This window comes from Lagopus leucura, unplaced genomic scaffold (assembly GCF_019238085.1).
Source record: "Lagopus leucura isolate 7727_CA_CO unplaced genomic scaffold, USGS_WTPT01 Super-Scaffold_73, whole genome shotgun sequence".
Lineage (NCBI taxonomy): Eukaryota > Metazoa > Chordata > Aves > Galliformes > Phasianidae > Lagopus > Lagopus leucura.
Window position 1 is genome coordinate 30,076,114 of NW_024962252.1, and position 21,933 is coordinate 30,098,046.

Here is a 21,933-nt window from a genome sequence, read left to right on the forward strand (position 1 = left end):
TTCCTTTTCCTTTTCCTTTTCCTTTTCCTTTTCCTTTTCCTTTTCTTTGTAATTGGAATAAACTGGAAAATACAGAAAGTTCTAATGCAGAGCTCAGATATTATTAGGTATAATTGAGGGCCAGTTTGTATAATTACAGGTTTCATGGGGCCCATGGACTTCTTCCAGTTGGGAACCAAACTTAAGGTCAATTCCGCAGACTTGGAATGTACAGGTAACTCCCAGCTTTGAGTGCTGTTCTAAACTGCAGTTCTAATGCATAGTTCAGGAGCATAAATCAATTAGATGTTTTGAAGTGGTTAAAATTCATTCCAGTCCTTCACAGTTCATGTGGAAGCTTTGTCCTTAAGGTAAATAATTAAAGAGAAATTAATTCTCTCGATCTAAACTGAAATACAAAATGAAAGTCACTAAGACTGGTTTATTCCCCAATTGGTTTCAGTGACTTGAGTACGGCCGTTTTGTATTTCTCCCACCAAGTCCTTCAGTCTAAAGCCTTGTTCAGCCAGCTTGCTACCAAAGATTACCCTGCCTTTTCTAGACAGGTGGAGCCCATCTCTCCCTAACAGATCATAATCTTCATAGAAAGACCACTGTCAAAAACAAAAAACAAAACAAAACAAAACAAAAAAAAAACTCATGCCAGCACCAACCATACAGCCAAGAGTTGATAGGCACTTTATGTCTATTTCTGGCTTCCCTCTTTCCTCCGATTCACAAAATTGAGGAGAAGATAACTTGGACACTAGTTTTTCATTTGCTTTCCCAGAGTTTTAGGGTCTTCTTTAATTCTTTGCGTGTTCTGGTGAAGCTTTTAATCTTACAAACCCCATTCTGGTATTTCTTTGTACTGAACATCATATGAGTCCAGTCTCAAAAGCCTTAGATATTTTAGCAGTTTTGACTTTCTTTCACAAGTACAAACTTCCTTATATGCCATTCAAGAAGGAAACTTCCACAAATAACAAACACTTCCAGACCTTGAAATGTCAGTTCATTTTCATTCAAATGTCATTGTTCTCTGAAAGTATAATGGCAATCCTGTATTTGATATTTGAGTGTGAATAGTCACTTTTACATAAAGAGAAATAATAATTATCTGGGAGCATAAAGGCAATGACACAAGGAGCCTTTCACTTTTAGGTTACTGGCAAGTTGTGACACTGCTTAGCATGCCAGGAATATTTTCTGGTACTTCAAGATGTAATTGTCTTGACGTGTTTCTGCACCTGTTTGTGATTGTTTTGGAAGATTTCAGAAGCGACTACACCCTCAGTTTAACAATAGCAGCTGACCAAGTGCATGGACATTGTAATGTTAATAAAGCAGATTAATTTAAGTGAAACTGAAGATCAACTTGGATTGAAACTAGCCTACTTTATACAACATTTAAGTGGAAAAGGAGTGCTGATCTACAGGCAACTAAGTGATTCCAACCTTGTGATTCTGTGATTCTATAAAGGTTTACTGGATATAAACTGAGCTTCCAGCCCCACACATCACTCATCTTCCAGGGCACAGTGGAAAAGCAGTGTGGGAAAAACTAAACTGTGGAGATTACTCCAATCAAGGAGATGGGTGTTGCTAGTTAAGTACCAAATAAGTTAGCATCCTCTACACCACAGCTCTCTGGATGTTCTTGCTGCTCCTGGTCCATCCAAAATAGAACAAAAGTGACCACAGGAAAATAGGAAGCTTTTTATATATTTATTGTAAGAAGGTTAAAGACACATAGAAACACAGCTTTTGTGTGTGTGTGTAATGTTTTTCATTCAATGTTTCAATGTTTTTCAACCTATTTTTTGTCCATTTTTTGTATACTGTGATATACTATATAACTGTGAATCCATATCTTTTGCTAAAGATATGGAATGGCAATGAATATATTGTTTAAAATATCTGGTTTGACTGAAGTCTCCAGTTGCTTATAACATTTATTTTGGCTTCAAAAGAATCAAACAAAAAATTAGAAAACAAGATTTGATACTTTTCTATTCAGAAATATAATTAAATACTAAATGCCTATTTTTCAGTGTGCACTCAAATTCAAAATACAGAGGTAAAAACTTCCAGGCATAAAAGGCTATAAGATGAACTTCTGGTATACAGTTTTGAGCATCATAAGGCAGTCATAGCATAGATACTTCATACTGAAAACTACTGAAGAATAAAACAAATAGTTTCATCACATGAAGCCATCTCAACAGCTCAGATCATAAAACTTAAAACAAAATAAATTATGGTTTACACCTAATCCAAAAAGGTGGCAAGTTCAAGAATTGAAATAATGTAGACATTCTTTTTTACAGTTATTTACTCCTATCTATGACAAATGCTTGACTTTGAAGTGACTAAAATACATATAAAGTATATCTAAGACACGTGCAGGAAAATTCACTGGCTTGAAGAGCACAGAAACTGATATGGATTAAACAATAAACACAATTTTAAAAGAATTATTTTCACATTTTAATTCTAAAACTCTTATAACTGTAATTTCTCCAAATACTGGTTTGATATATACTAGTGTGAATGTTCATAGAAATTAATATTCATGATCCTGTACTGCAAATGGAGTGATTTTGTGGTCTAAATTCATCTATATTTCTTCATGTAATCTGTACGAATATATAAGTGACATAACTGACCAACATAATGCAAACTATTCCTGTTACAGGCTATTTGAAATTCATACTATGCCAGTTATTCTCATAATGAAATTACATATGTATGATTATACAAAATACAAATAATAATACATATTTATATACCCAATGCCATTCTATTCCAGGTTGAATGGGGTCCTGGCAAGGGAGTTGGAACTAGATGATATTTAAGGTCCCTTCCAATGTAAACCATTCCATGATTCTATGTTTACATGAGAATTCTACACTATGAATTAAAAAATAATGTTCTTGATTAAAATAATTTTCACTCCCAAATATTTTCCCTTTCCTTTCCCTCTCTTCTCTTCCTTTCTTTTTCCTTTCCTTCCCTCCCCTTGCCTTGCCTTGCCTTTCTTCTATGAGCATCATATATGCCAAAACTTTCTATTCTCTAAAATAAGATAAAATAAGATAAAATAAGATAAAATAAGATAATAAAATAAGATAAAATAAAATAAATGCCACTGCAGGTAAAGAAACTGATTTTGTGTAATATGCAAGTGAACCTGACTATCTAGATTTAAAAATTATCTGTCATATTGGGTAGGAACACTCGCAAACACAACAAAGTTACATAAAGGTTCAATGTAAGATTTTAAGTTAAGGTACAGCAGATTTCCATGGACTTTATCCATTTTTATATTACCTCTTGATAAAGGCCATAGATTAGAAAATTTTCTTTATCTGAAATATATAGGGAGGTTCAGATTGTAATGCATAACTGCTGAAAGATAAAGGTTTCTTCAGAATAAGCAAGGATCATTTAGTATTTATGTTTATTTTTCTTGTATCTTTTGATCTTGGCAAAAAGACAACTTTTCTAACTTACTGAGGAGAGAGCAAAAGGTAGAGAGATGTGTGGGATGAACTTACATAACTAAAGAAGGAAGCCATTTCAGGGAAGTGCTTCTCCACCACAGGGCTGGCTGGTAGTAAAAGTAGGAATAATTCAGATGCCCTTGGTAGAAAACATACTGATTTTACTTTTATTTTTTAAATACAATTCTCACACGTCAGTTAAAGAAAGCATTTTACTACCCGTTAGTAATATTCAGACAGTGAGTCTAAAATGTGTTTTTCAATAACAGCAGAATATACATTTCATACCAGCATTTATATCTCTTTTGTCCCAGTCTGTGCATCCTTTGTGTGCTAAACCTCCTCCCTCTCTTGATAAGTCAGGCAGTCAGATATGCTGCCATGTAGCTGAACCATCTCCTTTCCCTTGTTTTGCAATCCTTTTGAATTGAATGGTCTGAAAGTAGAAAGCCCTCGCTGTTTCCTAGCATTTCCTAAAAGATGACCTTTCCATTAGATATGGTATAGTGACCTACACTGCTGGAAGCCTTTTAAAGACAGTTGGTTTGCCATTTCCCAAATGGATTTGTTTGTCTGGAAACCAAATCATTAACTGTCTGCAAGTCAGTTCTTTGCTGTTTCTCTGAAAAGCTTTGAGGCTCTTTAAATGTTGGATGTTAGCCAGAAAGATTTTATGTTGTGTACAAGTTCTGTTTCAGAGCTCAGACCTGAATTCTTTATAGTGAGATTACTGATATCTCAACCACTCAGTCTCCATGGAAGTGAGATTTTGGTCCATTACAGGAAGGGAAATGAAGAGTGATCTTGAGTGAGATTAACCATCTCAGTTCAGGAGAAACTTGAGCTTTATTACATCACCATAGTTGCTGAAAGAAGTTTGTTTCAACTCTTTGAGCTTACATTCATCAGCTCTTTCTTTCATAGTATATGATTCCATAAATATACATATTTTTAAAAATAAAATGTTTTTGTTTATTGCTTTGTTTTTCTTTATCTGATATTTTGATAAATTCCATCTTACTCTCAGAAGAAAAAATTATATTTAATATTCTCAATCCTTACCCTCAATTCTTAACTGTACAAAACTTTAATATTGTAGAGAAAGCTGGGAGATATTTTTTTAACTGTCATCTTAGCTGCAGAAGTACTAAATAAGCAAATGTAGGTCACACTGAAATAAAGGCCTCCAACAAACATAGCTATATAGCAGCTCATGAGAGAAGGTGGTAATGGACCCCTGCTTCTCTGAAAAAAGTTACAGCTGATATCTCACCCAGGATTCTGGTTTATTTCATGGCCTTCAGAAAAACACCTGCTATCCTTTATGTTGCTGTGATCAGTGACTTGCACAGAAATTTCCTATGTAACGCTAAAGCCAGTAAAGAATTTACTTCTACAAAATAGCTTTTTTTTATGACTATTGCATTTTACACTTCCTGGAGTGTACAAGATGGATGGAGGAGAAATTACAAAGTAGCAAGATGGGATCTTGTCTCTGCAAAAGATTGACGTTTATGTTCCTTAAAGTTAACCACATATTCAGTGTTAATATTCATGAATAGACTTAACAACGTAAGTAATACACACATTCTGTGCGGCCTTAAATAGAAAAAAAAAAAAAAAAAAAAAAAAAAAGGGATCCAGAGAAAGTATTTAGTAATACAAAACTTTGAAGATATTGCTTATTCTTGCTTACAAATCAAGGACTAACATCAGAGAACAGTAGGTAGCACGTTCAGAAACAACAACAACAAAAAAGCAAATTTTCTTTGACACAGTTTGTTGCTAAGCTGTAGAACTACTTGGTTCACGATCTGGGAGTTGGCAGGAAATCAAGAGGCAACTGGAGAAATTGTATGAAAAACAAGGGCTGTTTAATTCAAAAATGTGACCACACTGCAAGATGCAACTGAGATATCAGTTGTTGGAAGTTGGGCAAAAATTGTGATGAAATATAATAATTCATTTGCCTTATTGGTAAGTTCTACTGTCATTTGCTCTTGATGTCTACATTTCACCACCGCCAGCTGGAGGATACTCAGATAAATGAATCTTTGTCATGATCCATTATAGACCAACATATTTTTTATAACATCTAGTTTTGACTTATGAAATAATAGCCTATTGTGTGCAGATGCAATGTGTAACATTCTACACATAATAAGAGTTTGTGTTCAATACTGTATCTCCAGAATGTAAACCTAGCAGCTAAATCTGTATTTTTCATGTTCTGAAGTATTTTCACCTTAAAAAACAAACAAACAACAACAACAACTACACAATTGTTTGGTATCATTTATACTCCATGTGTCAGTTTTTAGAACTTCAACTTTTTCCCTCAGGCATAAAAATTTCTTCATTGTGAGTTGGAACTATTCCCAGCTTTTCATATTTTTAAATAACAGAACTGTGAGAATAAATGTTTTTATAATGAAAGTCTAGAAATAAATTATTAGAAAATAAATCAGTTTTGCAGTACACTTCTAGTAATTTAGTTTCTATATTAATAAAATATATATTAGCAGAAATTATCACAGTTTGTCAGTCATATAAGCTACTTGGAAAAGTTTTTAAATTGCAGAAGATGACAGGAAAAGAAAAAATCCTTTCTATTTTTTCCTTGAAACAAACAAACAATATATTACATTGTGATGACTCTTTACTCTTGATTTTCAATAATTCTTGCTGCAATCTATTTTTATTAGGATATGAATATTAGTGATTTTTTAAAACAAATTCCATAGATGTATGCATAATAAAGATGCAGCCAGCAATATTTTTTCCTAGAAACACTTATAGATTAGGGTTCAAATCCCTTTTGTTCTTGTCATTATCAAGCATGCTCAATTTAGTATAATCTCCGTAGACACTGTTTACTCCAGAAATACACTTATTCGTAATTACATAAGTATTGTTATAATTCCCTATCTCCTTATCCCAGCCATCAGCAACTTTAAAGAACCTAAAGTAAGAACATCCATCTCATGAACTTTGGTTTGCAGAAAGATATATTCAGACTGTCAGTGAACAGTTTGACATGATTTACTGTGACCTGAGGCCATCTCAGTAAAATGTCATCACAATCCTAAAAAGTTTGGGATACAATTTGCTAATTCCCTTTTGAGACCAAATCCAAAAAGCAGAAGCTTCAGTTCATACAGAAGCCAAAAATAAGAAGTTTCACAACATTGTGGGCTGCCCTCAAATAAAATACCGAGTTTACAATGTATGTGTTACACACCTCTCAAGAATAGATCCAAAATGTTCTGTTTGTTTATTCATGTACAAGAAGTTATTCAAACATGACAAAGTATGCAGCTTGTATGAAGCACATACTTTAAAAATAAAAAATCAGATATTGGCCATGGATCTCTTTTTAGCAGGAAATGCTCAAAAGTAGTTCAGAGTCAGAGACTGAATCATCCAGTTTATAAAAACAGTTAATGGAAATGCTGTAAAATGTTCAAAATATGCTCAGCTTTTTTGAAAAAACATGAACATCTCCACTCAAAGCAAAAAGGGGAGAAAGGGTAGGGGAGTCTAAGAATGTCATTCATAGGTGTAACGTATTTCAGCAAATTACTTGCAAGTGTATATCTGCTTCAACCATTATTCTGCCAGACATACAGTGCATCAAAGCTGATTCAAAGATTAACTCTAATGCATAGATTAACCTTAGGGGATAGAGATGTAGGCAGCAAGAAAGAGAAATGTTTCATTGCCTGAGGACAAGCTCCTTACTGCATACACTCACTATCTAAAGTCTATTCTTCCTTAGTTTTATCCAGCTTAAAAGCCTCATTTTAAACTTGTCTGCGTGAAGCAAATTTTTCTTAGAATTAAATAAAATTAAGTAAATATATTTCCCACAAATGTATTATGCATGCAAGATATGATATACAACGTGAATCTTGTTTTCAGAAGAGGTTATCACAGTGTTTTTCAAATAAGTAAACACAAACATTTTGCAGTTTTAGCATTTGGTTTTATGGATTTAAATTTGTGTTAAAAACAACCTGTTTTTATGACTCATCACACTCAAACCTCAGTCTTTTAGGAATTGTTACTGCTCTCTGTCACTACTGGAGTACCCACAATGTAGTTACTACTTTTGTATCTGGTCATGAGAGTTTTTGATTAAAAAAAAAAAAAAAAAAAGAAGAAAGAAAAAGCCACGTAATCAATGTGTAGCATGAAATCTGCAAATTAAAGAGTTTTAATTGGGGATTATAGAGTTGTTTTTTTTTTTTTAAACAAACAAACAAACAAACAAACAAACTTTCATCTTCCATAAAGATTCTTAAGATGTGTCAAGATACATGAAAAACACCAGAAGAGAAAGAATGTTACAGAAGAAATTGAACAAAACTCATTTTTGTGAACAATGGGAAAGGACAAGGTGGACTGGCTACAGTAGTTAGTGAAACACTGCTGTGGGTTTTAAGATATGAGCTTGCAGTTTCCAGTGCTACAGTTCTGTCTCTGCCCAGGAGAATGTAACAGCTTCTTTGTGACTGTTTTCTACTCTAAAGCAAGAACAATAATTCCTTCTCCTATTGGGAACAAATACATTAATAACTAATAAACCCTCCGTGGTACCTCCCCTTCCTCTCCTCTCCTCTCCTCTCCTCTCCTCTCCTCTCCTCTCCTCTCTTCTCTTTTCACTTTTTCTTTTTTTCTTTTTTCTTTTTTTCTTTTTTTCCAGTCCTCTGTGAAGCTCTTTTGTGCTTTTTTTTTTTTTTTTTTTTTTTTAAATTATAAAAATTTTAAAGAGTAAGTATGTCTTAGATTAGGTTCAGAAATACAAATGTATATACATATACATGTATATGTAAAAATCCCACAGAGATATTGCTACTGGAACATTCTAGGGAACTGCTGCCCAAATAGGATCTCCATGTTGGAAAGGGGATGATGAAGATTTCAGTCTTGGTATTTAGTACTGGTGATTGCAGAGATCATTTTCATTTCTTCTTTAAATGAGTTCCAGGTACACAGGCAAAATTCTGAACTGAATTTCTACCCCACAATGATTCATCATTGCACTTTAAAATTCTATTTTTCCTAAACCACTGCCTGGAAAAGTCACATCATTCTGTGGCTGGCAATCAATGAAATAACCTGAGGCCATACTAACAGAGCTTTGAAGATTAAAAGTGTAACATTGAATTTGATGTATATGTTAGAGGGGAGACAGTTTAGCATACAGAATACTCTCACACCAAAGCTTTAAAAATTGTCATGTGTATAGTAGAGGTATGGCTAATGCCCAGAATAAAGGATTTGTATTGCTACTCCAGAAGCCTAGCAAGAGTTGTCCAACGTGAGCCTCTAAAAATCTACATCTAAATCAGCATAGGAAAGTTTCTCTGTCTCCTTCATCTTGCATGAAGCACGGTGAATTATTAGGAATGAGGTAAAGCATACCAGGTAGGTTTTCATATAATAGTCATAGCAACGTAGAGGACAGGATCCAAAAATGTGTCTACAAAATTTAGTAGAGGTAATACAAAACAAAAAATGAACAAACAAGCAAAAACAAACAAAATTTTGACAGATGTGAGTTGAAGTTCATTTGGCATTTTTTTTTCACTCTTAATCAAAATGTTAGCCTCCAAGAATCTGTCTGACCATGCTAAGCAATGATTTACTGTAGGAGATTACCACATGGTGTGTGGATATATCATATGGAACTAGAAACAAAATGGTAAAAATTCACAGTGAAATTGAATACAGTCCTCCTAAGAAATTCAAGTTTGTGTCAAAGGAAAGCAAAAGGCCGTTTACAATTCATAATTTTCCTACTGTTAATATCACAACCTTGTTATCAAACCAAAACAAAATCAACAAATGTGGTGAACAGCATTGAAATGCAAATTATTTTCATGAATTACATAATTTCTTTTTTTCAGCTATCTCTGCATAACTAATTTACAATATTAGCTTCCAGTGAAAGATACTATGATATATTGTGCTTTATGGGCATTTACTTTCCCTTTCTATTCAACAATATTTGTAAAACTGCCTTTTTTCTATTAAAAATATTTGTAAAACTGCCTTAAAAGACAATTTTATTTCTTACTATTTAGTTGCTAAAAGCAACTAATAAACAGTTAGGTCTTCTGTGAGGTGCATCAGCAACACTAGGCAGTTACAGTTCTTTACTGCAGACTACTTGAATGCAATGGATTATAGTATTAAAATTAATATTATCATTTCAAAAGTTAAATACACTTTTCTAAAGTTTTATTTATGAACTAATACTGTAGCTCTAGTAAAATAAGTTGTTTTTTCTCCGAAATAAAATTTTAAGGACAAAGAAACAGATTCTATTGAATGCTGAATGTTGTTTAAATGTGGTTGCTGTGGATGCGTAGCACCTTTGCAATGGATGCCTACTACCTCAACAGATCAGTCCATTGCTGTAGTAAGCTCTTGGTGTTTCTACCATACAGGCAATAGAAAAATGTGATAAAGTGCTTAGATGAAACACAGCAACCTAGTCAGCTCCTAATACTGGCAGTGGTGACTCAATTTTAAGTCATAGCTGAAAGGATTCTAGCACTAAAATTGAAAAAGTTTTGATCAATACAGGTAAATAAGAACACAGTAGACTTTTCAGAGAAACAGACCTCCCAATTTTAAGTCTATGAAAAAGAACGGAATAGGATTGCTAAAATTATTCTGTTTAGTTGGCCATGCAAACTTTTCCAGTGTTCTAAAAACTGTTCATCCTCTTCAGAAAAGATGTGCAAAGCAGCACTGGCTAGCATTTTTATTATCATTATATTTGTTTTCTTTATGCTTGACTGCTCTATACAATGCCATTCTCTATAATACTCAGTAATCTAGCTTGCAATTTTAAAAACATCATTCGCAATAAATAAATGTATCTGTCAGATCTCAAAGAGAAATACAAATGTGCTATGTTTTCAATGAGAGAAATATGCAATTGAAAAACTCCCAAAAGTAATTTTCTCGTAGGTCCATCATATACAGTTATTTAATAGGCTTTTTGGCTCAGACAACTATAGCTATGACTTGGAATTTTGTACTACAAGTTCTACATAGCATGTATGGGAAATAAATTTACTAGAATAATGATATAAACTCTTCATCAAAAACACAATATATCTGATTTTCACATGTTATTTCATTTCTTTCCAGCACAATTTCCAAGTCTCCTTGACCTAAATATGCAGAACATGCATCCAAGAGTAAAAAGCATTAAGGTGCCTAATGCATGCATGCCTGGATGTATATGAATATAATTGAGCCTTTCTTTCTGTTGGCAATTGAAATATAAAGAAACAAACAAATAATACTAATAATAAAACTTAATTTTGGATCCAGCTTATTAAATCCATAATAATATTTCTTTCCTCTAGTTAGGAGCTCAAATCAAATGCTAAACTAAAAGTTACTGGATTCACTGGAATGGAAACAAACAAACAGCAGAAACTGCAGATGGACACTCTAGTGCCCCCCCTTAATGCTGAATACAGACATCGTTCTTCACAATTTTCATCAAGAAAGATGTGTTCTTTGTCTCAGAGCTGATGGAAATGACACAGTCTTCTATATGCATGTGTTCAGGATTTTCCACTATTCTGCTGCACTGAGCAAGGAGAATTTGGACCCATGAAACAGTAAAGGGATTTGACATACTAAATCTTTTAGTCACATTAGAAACTGCAAAGCTCTTAAGAATCCATGACAGTGATCTTAATCCTTATCAAGAATCTGACAAGGCTCAATGAATGGAGACACCACTGCGGCTCTTTGTGTCCGTTTCGCGCCCTCTCCCATTATCTAAGTGGTCTGTCACTGCAGTAACTGAACAAGTACTTACGGACTTACTCTCGCAGGTGTAAGTACTTTTCTTCTGCATTGCAGAAGAGAGTCTGAACCACAGACGGAGATAGATGTGAAGTAGTTAAACATTTGAGGACATGCTTTCAAAATGAAAGTAAAGCATGCATTTGAAAATTTTCCCATTTATATGATTTTCTAAGCTTCATACAGGTGGCAGTATCAATGTTGAGTACTAAACTTTTAGGGCTCCTTTATGTGAAATACTTTAACCCCAGGTTCCCCTTCTCATTTTGCAAGTATGTAGAAAAAATCCTTATAGGACCAAATCTTTATAATAAAAGCCATTGAATTGCTTGTTTGACAGTTCTTTTATAATCTTAGAGATGAATTTGATTGATAGGTGAAACCAGATCTAAAGTTATCTGGCAAGGAAAGATGAGGAAAATTCCATTATATGAAATAATGCCCTTTTGTTGGCTATTTTTTCTGTTACAAGTATTATGCTCTCACTTTGCAAATGAGAAAAGCATATGCACCTTGCAACATATGTCAAATGTACAGGATGATCTCAAGATCATTTTCCTCTGTCTTTTTCTAGAAGAATTGAACTCAGTAAAAGAATACAAATAAATACTTCTTTTTATTATTATTAAACATCATAGCAAAGGTAAAGCACCCAATGATTCAGATAGACTTGAAAAGCTACTTTTATCTATATTTGATCTAAGCAATCTTTTGAATAATGAATGAATAGAAGATACCAGTTTGAGGAAGAGGAGTATATTTTTCCTTACTGGCCACATTATGTAGCAATAAAATGGAAGCATTTTAAGGTTAATCATTATTTTTCAAATCTTTTTGCAAAACTTCTTAGATGAAAATTAGTCTGCTTCTAACAATAAACATCTCAAACCTTTTAAGATATAATGAAAAATACTGTGGAGTTTTCACAGATTACTAGAAAGTGACAAGTCACTTCACCATCAAAGATTAGATTAGTAGTAACACAGTGTCAGAATATGTTCACAATACAGCTTACTTTATGTACATTCATCCATCAAACCCAAACTGCAGCTGGTATAAGCAGAACAACTTTATTCAAACAGGAATCTTATCCCCAAGAAAAATCCTTGAATTCAAGGAGCAGCTTTGCTTTATACCTGACTGTTTGGAAAGATTAAGAAAAAGAATGTGTTCTCCAGCATTTCAACAGAAAAAAAAATAAAAATTGAAAATTAGCAGATTATATTCTTCCAAGCTTAAAAATCTATTAGTATTTAATAAATGATTAAACAGTATGTATCAGTGTCATCTTATTACTCCTACCATAACTCCAGTTACTTCTATGTTCTTCCCTGATGTTTTCTTTATCATGATTTTATATTGCAACATTTTCCTGTGTTTTCAGAACACCAAATTCCCTTAGATTCCCAGGTATGCTATGGGACAATTTGCGGTTTGGTGGCCTATTTCCTAGGAATATTTTTCCATCTCAGATCTGTTAAGGCAGGGTTAAAGGCAATGGTCAGAATTTGTTGCAAAGATATTTTGTCCGTTGTTAAACCAAACACACCAAACTAACATCAACTGGCTGTAAACAATAGTGAACAAAACAAACAAATACCCTGATAAATAAATGAATGTTGACAGATTAACCTTTTGAAGTTATTTGAACTTCAAGTTGAACTGCATTTAAATGATGACTCTTAGTTTATGAAATACTGGAGAAGTTCAGGTGCAAATTAATGGAAAGGATTTGAAAATTGTCAATTTCATGTGTCAGTCTTATAACTGATGAACTTCAGATAGCTTTAGTATCTGCCTGTATTTGTGTGTCAAAATTATATAGTGACTACAAATGTTCATCTTTGTAAAGTTTTCCTTAGCTAATGAATTTTCTTATCATGCTTTTCCTGTAAGATCAGCTCTAAATTTGGCAGAGACATATATTTACAGCCCTGAAGAGTTTATTTAGCAGCTAGCTTTTATTTTTTACTACTTGCTCTCTTTTAGACAGTAAATATTCTTTAGTCTTCTTTCCTTCTGTGATTACATATGTGATACTGACACCTATTTTGTAAATTCAGATAAGTATTGTATCTGGTTTATATATATGTAGTTCTCTGTAATTGCTCTTACCAGCCACTGAACATTAACAAAATTATCTCCTATTCTGATTGATTTTTTTTTCAACAAACTCACTATGCCTTGCTTTAAATCTTAACACTGGAAATGTTGAACCGATTTAGAGGAGTTTGGCAGAGATGCCTGGATGCCAGATTTCTTTCTGCATCCTTCCTTTTCTGTTGCCTTGTAGTACAAATGGCAGTGAAGAGGAAGACTGTGATGCACTCCATTGCATCACAGTGGGACACTGGAGGTGGCCTAATGATGGAGGAACCCAACAAGATTTACTATTACGAATCCAGAGAATTACAATCCTTCATCACTGAACTGCATTTTCTATGGCTGGCACAAAGAAATTCAACAACCCTGACTTTCAGTCAACACCCCTATAACAGCATCAGACAAACCTAATTAAAGATTTTATATCTATGTTTTTTGTATATAACAATCATAATACTTAATAATAATAGGGGTCATCATATTTGTAGTGCTTTGGCTGAGAAATTTTTCATTTCTCCCAAAGACTACCCAAGGAGATAATCTGAATGAAATAATGTATTTTTGATTCAACAGTTATGATTTCAAAGAAAAAAAGCATTCAGTTACTGTGGAATGTCATTATAAATATGACTTCTAAATTAGCATATGCACTGGAAATTGTACAGTAAAAAGCATATTCTATGCCATAAAAATTGTTTTGAATAATTGGATACTCATTATCATAGAACATTATGGACAGTGCACTTTCTCAAATAAATCTCTTTCAGTCTGCTCATCTTATAAAACTGATTCTATTTGCACCTGGCATTATATAACTACTGTATATTGAAGCATGTAGAGGCAATAAGTATTCCGTACTCATTGCAGAAATATATAGTTGTTTTATCTTGAGGCAAAAAGGTATGTCTCTTGAATTGGTTTTGTAAAAATTTTAACTGAAACTAAAATGACATTGTAAACATTGCTCTGAAATAATTTTTAGTGAAATATTTCATATATATATATATATACTGTAAAATAGAGAAATATTTAGATTCATGTAGTGAAACAGGTTTATGCATTCATATCTGAACTTGGCAGTTCAAATAAGAAAAAGATTTAGTCATGAAACACCCAGTCTTCATGACTCTTTTGGACAGCTTCAGTGTGAGAACTTTATTTTCTACAGGTTTATATTCAATCAGCTTAAGAAGAGGCAAAGCAACACAACCGAAGCTATAGAGCTTCAGGTAGGAAAACACCTGCTCCCTAGGATGCTAGTCACTTATGATTATAGAAATATCCTAAGGGACAGCAAAATGCCTGGCTTTTATGTAATTGGAATCTACATTAATGTATTTCAGTTTCTGTCCACATTTTGCATGGCTTATATTCTAAATAAATCAGTTCCCACCTATTTTTGAACATTTTGAAGTGTTATATATAATGTCAGCATAAAACCATTGCATTATAAGAATGACAAATATTCTTTTATACACTAGTACAACAGCAGTATGTTCCTGATAGCACATAATATCTATCACTGCTTTATACACAGCAATGATTGAATACTGTTGTTAAGTCAGGTCACTCCAGCTTTTCTAATTCAACTAATACAGAATCTGTTGAAACATAACTGTAGTAGTTTTGTAAATATGAGAAAACATATTTATAATCCCATAGGCAATGATTCAAGGAAAGTTACCATGAGCAAGTAAGTTGTGAATCTGTATCAGTCTGCAAAGTAATTACTTTCCTGGCTCATTTTCTCACAACCAGTGTGAGGTACATCACTCCCTTGGTTCCCTTTGGCTGCTGGGTATTCTACTGCACCTTTGCCTTGGAGTAAAAGAATGAATACAAAAGAGAGTAGTTGGCATGCTCTGAATCCATGCTTAGCACACTATAATCTGTGTGGATAGATAGAATTTGAAGTTAGTGTCCCTGCTTTACTAGGTATCACTCAATACAAAGGTTAATACTACATTTTTAGCCAATTAGATCCTGGTAGCATCTTTGGTAAACTTCTGCCACAATGTACAATTTATACAAAATAGAACTTGGTCAAGATATTATGCTACTGCTAAAAGACCTGCCTCTTCATAACTGCCTGCCTTCCTACCAATGATGTTCTCAGACAAGGTGATTGACTCAAGCATGATGAAGCAAAGGGATATGATTGCTCCTGAAGCCAACGTGCTGGTGGAGAGGGCTGCAGGGAGCCAAACTGGCTACATTTTGGATACCATATTGCTCAAATCTATGTCCCATGTTTAAAAATCATACAGTACAATTTTTTCCTATATAAAACTATATTAAGTTATTCAGAATTGTGTTGATTTCTGGCACAAGTTATTTAACTGAAGAACAGGAAAAATCTACCTAGACTCAGCTGACCTTTCATTTCAGTGGAAGACATATTTCAAATAGAACTCAAATTTTCCATTAAATGAAGTCAGTGAAAAAATACCTCCTTACTTCCCTGAAATCTAGATTTCAAACAGAGTGGTATTTTTCAATTTTGTATGTAAACTAAAATTTAAAGCAACTTCCCTTTTTATGTCTTTGGTATATTTTCCTTTTTCCTCCAAAACCTCCTGGTTTTGTATTTTTTGTCTGTCACTATGGTATGACTTTGGGAATTTCTCTCATGTGTTTAAGGCAAGTCTTTCTGGGTTTGCATACACAGCATAGTATACAGTTCGTATATCATCCTTTCCCAGCCAGAGGAAGAAGCAACTCCACACTGGAATTCAGTCAAATCTTGTCCAGCTAAGAAGTCTTTCCGTTCACCTCCTCCTCTTTCTCTTGGCACACATGATAAAAATGCTGAGATACAAAAGCACAGAAAAATATTAGCAGAACTGGAGGGATCTCAAAGGGAAAATGAATTCTCACATGTTTAGTCTAGGAATGATACTTTTTTATATTAAAAAAGAACTCTGAAAATATAGGAAATGTAGGAAAGAAAATACAAAAACAAAGGACTGTACACACAAATTAACTAATTAAAAAGTTTCACAAGTAGAACTGAGTTTGAATATTACTTTTTTTCCCCTTATATAGTTTTTCACTGATGCAAGTGCAACAGAAATTTAACCCCAGTGTAGCATTCAAATTTCTGACACAACTGGGATACCTTTATGAGTGAAAAACAATTAGAGCCTTTCTTTCTCTTCCTCAGCTTATGTATTAAGGAGGTTCCATGGTAATTACTAATATTGCATCTTTCTCTGTGATTACACATTGTCTGTGTTTGGGCAAGTATACAAACACATTCTGAATATTATGAGAACTGCCTGTTCTTGCAGCTCATCTGAATATGGCAGTAGGAATTCCCATAAAGTTGTTCACTGATCCATGTTTAGCCCATGTAAATCATGGAAAGTCGCAACAACATTTGTTTTGTTGCTGCAGCTTCATGCCAGAATGCTCTCTTGAGTTTTAGCTTGTTTACCACTGGATACCATTTAAACAGGAGACTTGAATACATAAACAATAAAAACCTTACTGTGTAACTAATGTGTTTTCGAATTTAATAATAACCAAGTATGTTGTAACATTTCAATTAAAGAGTACAGAAAATAATTAATTATCATCTTAAATACTTAATGTGAGTATACCTATTAACAAAATGCTGCTTCTATAATTTTAAAATGGTTCTTGGCCCAATTGTAAATGCATGATGGATTTTAGTAGTTAAACTTCAGTTTTTGAAGATAGGCTTTTTTGTTCTTACTGCTTTCAAATCAAGATATACAAAAGTATGCTTCAGGCTATTGAGCTATAGCACTACTAGCAAATCAAATGGTCTCAGACCTACTCTGTTTCTGAAAAGAAAGAATGTAGTAAGGCATGGCTCACACCCACATGATTAAACATTCTTCATCCCCAAATTAATAAATCCTTATTTATTACTGCCAAATAGAAACACTTTCTAGATCATGTACCCAGATCATAGGCCATAAACATTGCTTAGCATTACTGGGGAAAGTTACGATAGCATAAGGCAAAACCAGGCTGGTGAGCATGCCAACAATCAAACAGAGTTAGTTCTTAGAAATATGCATTAGCTCTGTTAAGACTGCCAAGATAGGCACAGTCTTTTGACTCTAACTAATTTCACGCATATGTAAGCTAATATAATAATTTAAACCCCAAAATAAAGCAAAAGAAAAGCCTGTGTTTTAACATAAAAATTATTTGGAAATGATGTGAAATTCCTTTGTGAATGATTATTTCAAACACATTTAATTTTCATATTAAGTGATACACTTTAGATATATAGTCAATGCATTTCAGTTCCTCTGGCTAACAAGATAAAATGGCACCGAAGTCCCTGGAACTAAACTATATTCATTTCATCTGAATTTCAGCCTTTGAAATAGTCTTTTGACTCTTCACTATAAACACTGTATGACTCTGGAGACAGCTTAGAGCCACAACAGTTTAGCAGAAGTAGTGTGAAAAACACATTACAATATTTTAGTGTCTTCAAGAGCTAATCACTGAGCTATGAGATATCCAGGGATGTGCGGTAAGAGCAGCTCAGGTTCAAGTCAATAACGACCTACAAAGAAAGGTAGGCTGAATGGTAAACAGCATTTGCTGTTGTCCTCTGTGTCTATGAAAATAAGCCTGGCATTTTCCACCACTGCACTAAAGGATAATAAACTGTTTCTTTCAGTATAATTTAAGGTTGGTAATTTAGAAACAGATACTTTGTATGATTGTAGTGATAGTGATAACTCAAAGAAAAAAAAAAAAAAGGAGCTAGATCTTACAGGGGAAATATCAAAATTTATGTATAAAATAAGGATTTTATGCTATATTATGCTGCATATGGGCACTTAAATAGAATTCAGCTATTTCACTATTACAAATGTCACATTCTTATTTGTAGAGCAAATCAACGAAGTTTTATATTCCATGTGCTATCTAAAGAGCATCAACTTGAATGTTCCGTGTAAGATTCCTTCAGAAGAGTCTAGCTTGCCACTGTTAATCCTGAATGGAAAGAAGGCATCAGAATAAAATAAAATAAATTGTTCAGTACTCCTCCAGATATACAAGTTTGAACAGTTGTATGAATATCCACTTCTTAAATAAGTCTCTGAAATGTAATGTAAAGGACTTCTTACAAAAGAAACAGAAGTTAGATCTCCATTTATTATGTAAAATATTTTATGTCTTTCTATCTTCTCTAAATCGAGTATAGAAAGATTGTTTATCTGAAAAAATGTTATGCAATATTTCAAAGCACAAAGTCTAACAGTATTAATTATAAATGTCAAATAAATAATGGGGCTAACAATAATTGTAAGCAGACCAAATATATAATATACTTTCATATTTCAATAAAGCATAATGCTATATTGAAAGCACAGGTTTCAACCTTTCTTAGTGAAACTGAAAAAGGTTGTATGTTATGAAACTAATGTAATTATATCTTAATTTTAGTGTAATGACAGTACCTCTGTTTAGAGAATAATTTAAGTGATGGCTTATTTGCAAATTATGAATAATCCAGCCCTCTTCTTATGTCATTCTAATTTAGTATAGAAAAGCTTTCATGGATAAGAAGTACTCAAATGCACATATCATCCGCATCTTTTTTTCCAGTGATTTTCCAGTAAACAGTATAGCACAAAACATAACTCATTATGCTTGATTTCCTATACAAGTTGGTCTTTAATTTTTCACTGCATGAGTGGTTGGATAGTGCAAATTTTAACTTGTGGCAGAATATTCAGAGGGAATAATATTTGCCTTAGGTGCAATGCAGTCACATTGTATTTCCAAGGCAGAATGCAACTACCTGCACCAACACAGTTCATTCATCACCAGGAGCTATTTGTTGTAGAGGTCAGAGCTTAGAAGTTCTTCATTTTTAAAGGGTACAGTTCCTTCAAAATACTGAAATTCTATTCTGAGGGTGTGTGTTGTTTATCGTAAGAGAAAATTAATATGTTTAACATCTAAGCATAGGAATTCATATTTATCTAGTTACTTGAAAACATGAACCAAGGTCTGATTAATTAAGTTGAAAAGCTCCAAACAGAAAAATTGTTACTTAGCTGTCCACACCATGATTTTTTGCATCTTCCTATCAACTTTCTCTTTTAAGCTCCTGTCAGAGACTGGTTATTGTGTCAAGTAGATGGATCAGTGGCCTTCCACACTGTAATGTTAGTAATAATTTAAGGGTAGTATTCCTTTCATATAACACTAATGAATAGAGATAAGTTTCAAGCCTAAGCTAATAGTCTATGTTACTTCTGTAGTTCCTGAAGCTAGGGCCTTCTAAAGGCAATTTACAAACTCTCAAATGGCAATTCATCACCATTGTCTTAGATATTTATTTTGGAATAGATAGAAACAGTTTGGAAGAACCTGTTTCTTCCTGGTCTACACAGAAAGCTAAGAAGAGACATTTTATTTTTGATGGCTAAATTTGCATAAAAGCAATCTCAGATTTAATCAATTATTAGAAATAAATCTATCACTTATACAAGATAGTGCTTCATAGCAATGAATACTGTTTTCATAAGTTACGTAGGGTTCAAACAAGATCCAGAACTTCTAAGACCCTTCTCACATATGTTCTCACATAACATCTAACATCTATGTCACATTCAAGTCATTAATGTCTCTTGTCCATAGTTTTGAATTACCTTAGGTATCTGCAATGCAGAAGGGAATCTAGTGGGGCTAAAAATAGTAATAATAATAAAGTAGTTATAGTAATATGATAAAACTAGTGAGGACACTACCAGCACCTTCAGTCTTAAATATCTTCATATAGTGATTTTTAGATAAACAAAAACATTAGGAAAAAAATCCACATCTACACTATTGGTGAAGTAGTTTGATTTTAAAAGGTCTGAAAGAACACTAATCTGTCCTCCCATGTGTCCATGGATCTTAGTGTTCCCTAAAATAATGGGAACAGTGAATATCTGGAAGCTATTCACTAGGAGAATTTGGAGAGTTTGTTGTTATCAATTCATTCAGGATTCATTGTAAAGTCACTAATAAATCTCTTTAGTGTTCATATGGATCTTCCTTAACATTCAATTGGTCTTATGGATCTACCTTGAAGTTCAAGTGCAGTACTCTTGTTTAAATAGCACCAGTTTGCACTAAGATGTCTCCAGACAATAAGTTCTTTTTTGTTTGTTCTTTTTTTCTGGTTTTTTTTTTTTTTTTTTTTTTTTTAATGTCAGTTGAGATCTTTATTATATTTTAGGATTGCTATATTTTAGGAGTGTTTATCTGCAGCTGTTTTCCAAACCTGAGCAATTACCACAAATAATGTAATTTTTGCACCAAATACATTGTCCATAAACCCTTAACAGCCTCTTTAAAAGATGCTTTACAGATTCCTGTCTTTTTAGCCACTTTTTTTGTTTTTCATAATATTGGAGAAGAAAATCACGGAATCATGATATTGTTAGGATTGTAAGGGATCTTAAAGATCATCTAGTTCCAATACCCCTGCCATGAGTAGGCAAGAGAGTACAGGTGAGATTCTTCTGATTGAAATGACTTTTTAGATTGGTTTCACTACAAGACTATAAAGTTATCAGACTAAGCTAATTTTTTTCATTATTTTGCTTCATGAATGGAGGTACACTTCGCACTCTAACCACTAATCATCTAATCTTCTAAGATATTTTTGAGTTGCTTATAACCAGGTCCCAGTGATGTGCCCACACCTCCTCCATTAGCATATTGCCACTCTTCTTCCTGGTCCAGGGAATGTTCCAAGTATCCATACAGTTTCCTCAAAAACATATTTAATAGACAGTGAATTAAAAGAATAGTGTCCAATTTATTTTTAAAGTCAAGTTTCTTAAAAATAGCTCACATTACTCACCCTGGTGAAGTAACCTGGGTATCATAAATTGAGAAGCTTAACATTTTGCAGAATATTAAGTACTTCATTATTCGCTGGTGTATGTTCTACTTAAGGGAAACACACCCAGTATCAAGTATGCTCCCATGGAGAATCTGCAGCGAACTGTCAATGAAATGCTAAGACTAGTTAGCAGCCTAGCAGCCTTTAAGAGGCTTTGTTTCTGAAATAAGTAAATAAATAAATAAATCAGGAAACAGGAAAGGATTTTTCTACCCCACTTTAGAATGAGTCACTGTGCTCATATAATTGTAATGTGACTATTTCTGTTACTCACACTTCATAAACATACACTGAGAAGTACTGACAGTCAGAATAGTGGATTAATTGTCTTTACAAATGTCAAGCCAAATAATGGTCTGACTGATGTCTCAGACAGCAGCAACATCCATGAAAAAAAAAATTAAAATAAAATGATGCAAAATTTTTAAACCACATCAATGGTTTACTGTCACAATAGGGTCTGAGTCTATTACAAGGTCTGAAGATGATGCTCTACATTTTCAGCCTAGTGAGTTATTCAGGCACTAAAACAAAAAAATAAGTGGACTGTCAGATTTGTGAAAAACCCTCTAACATGAGGAATAGTCTGCAGCTATCCAATTATCT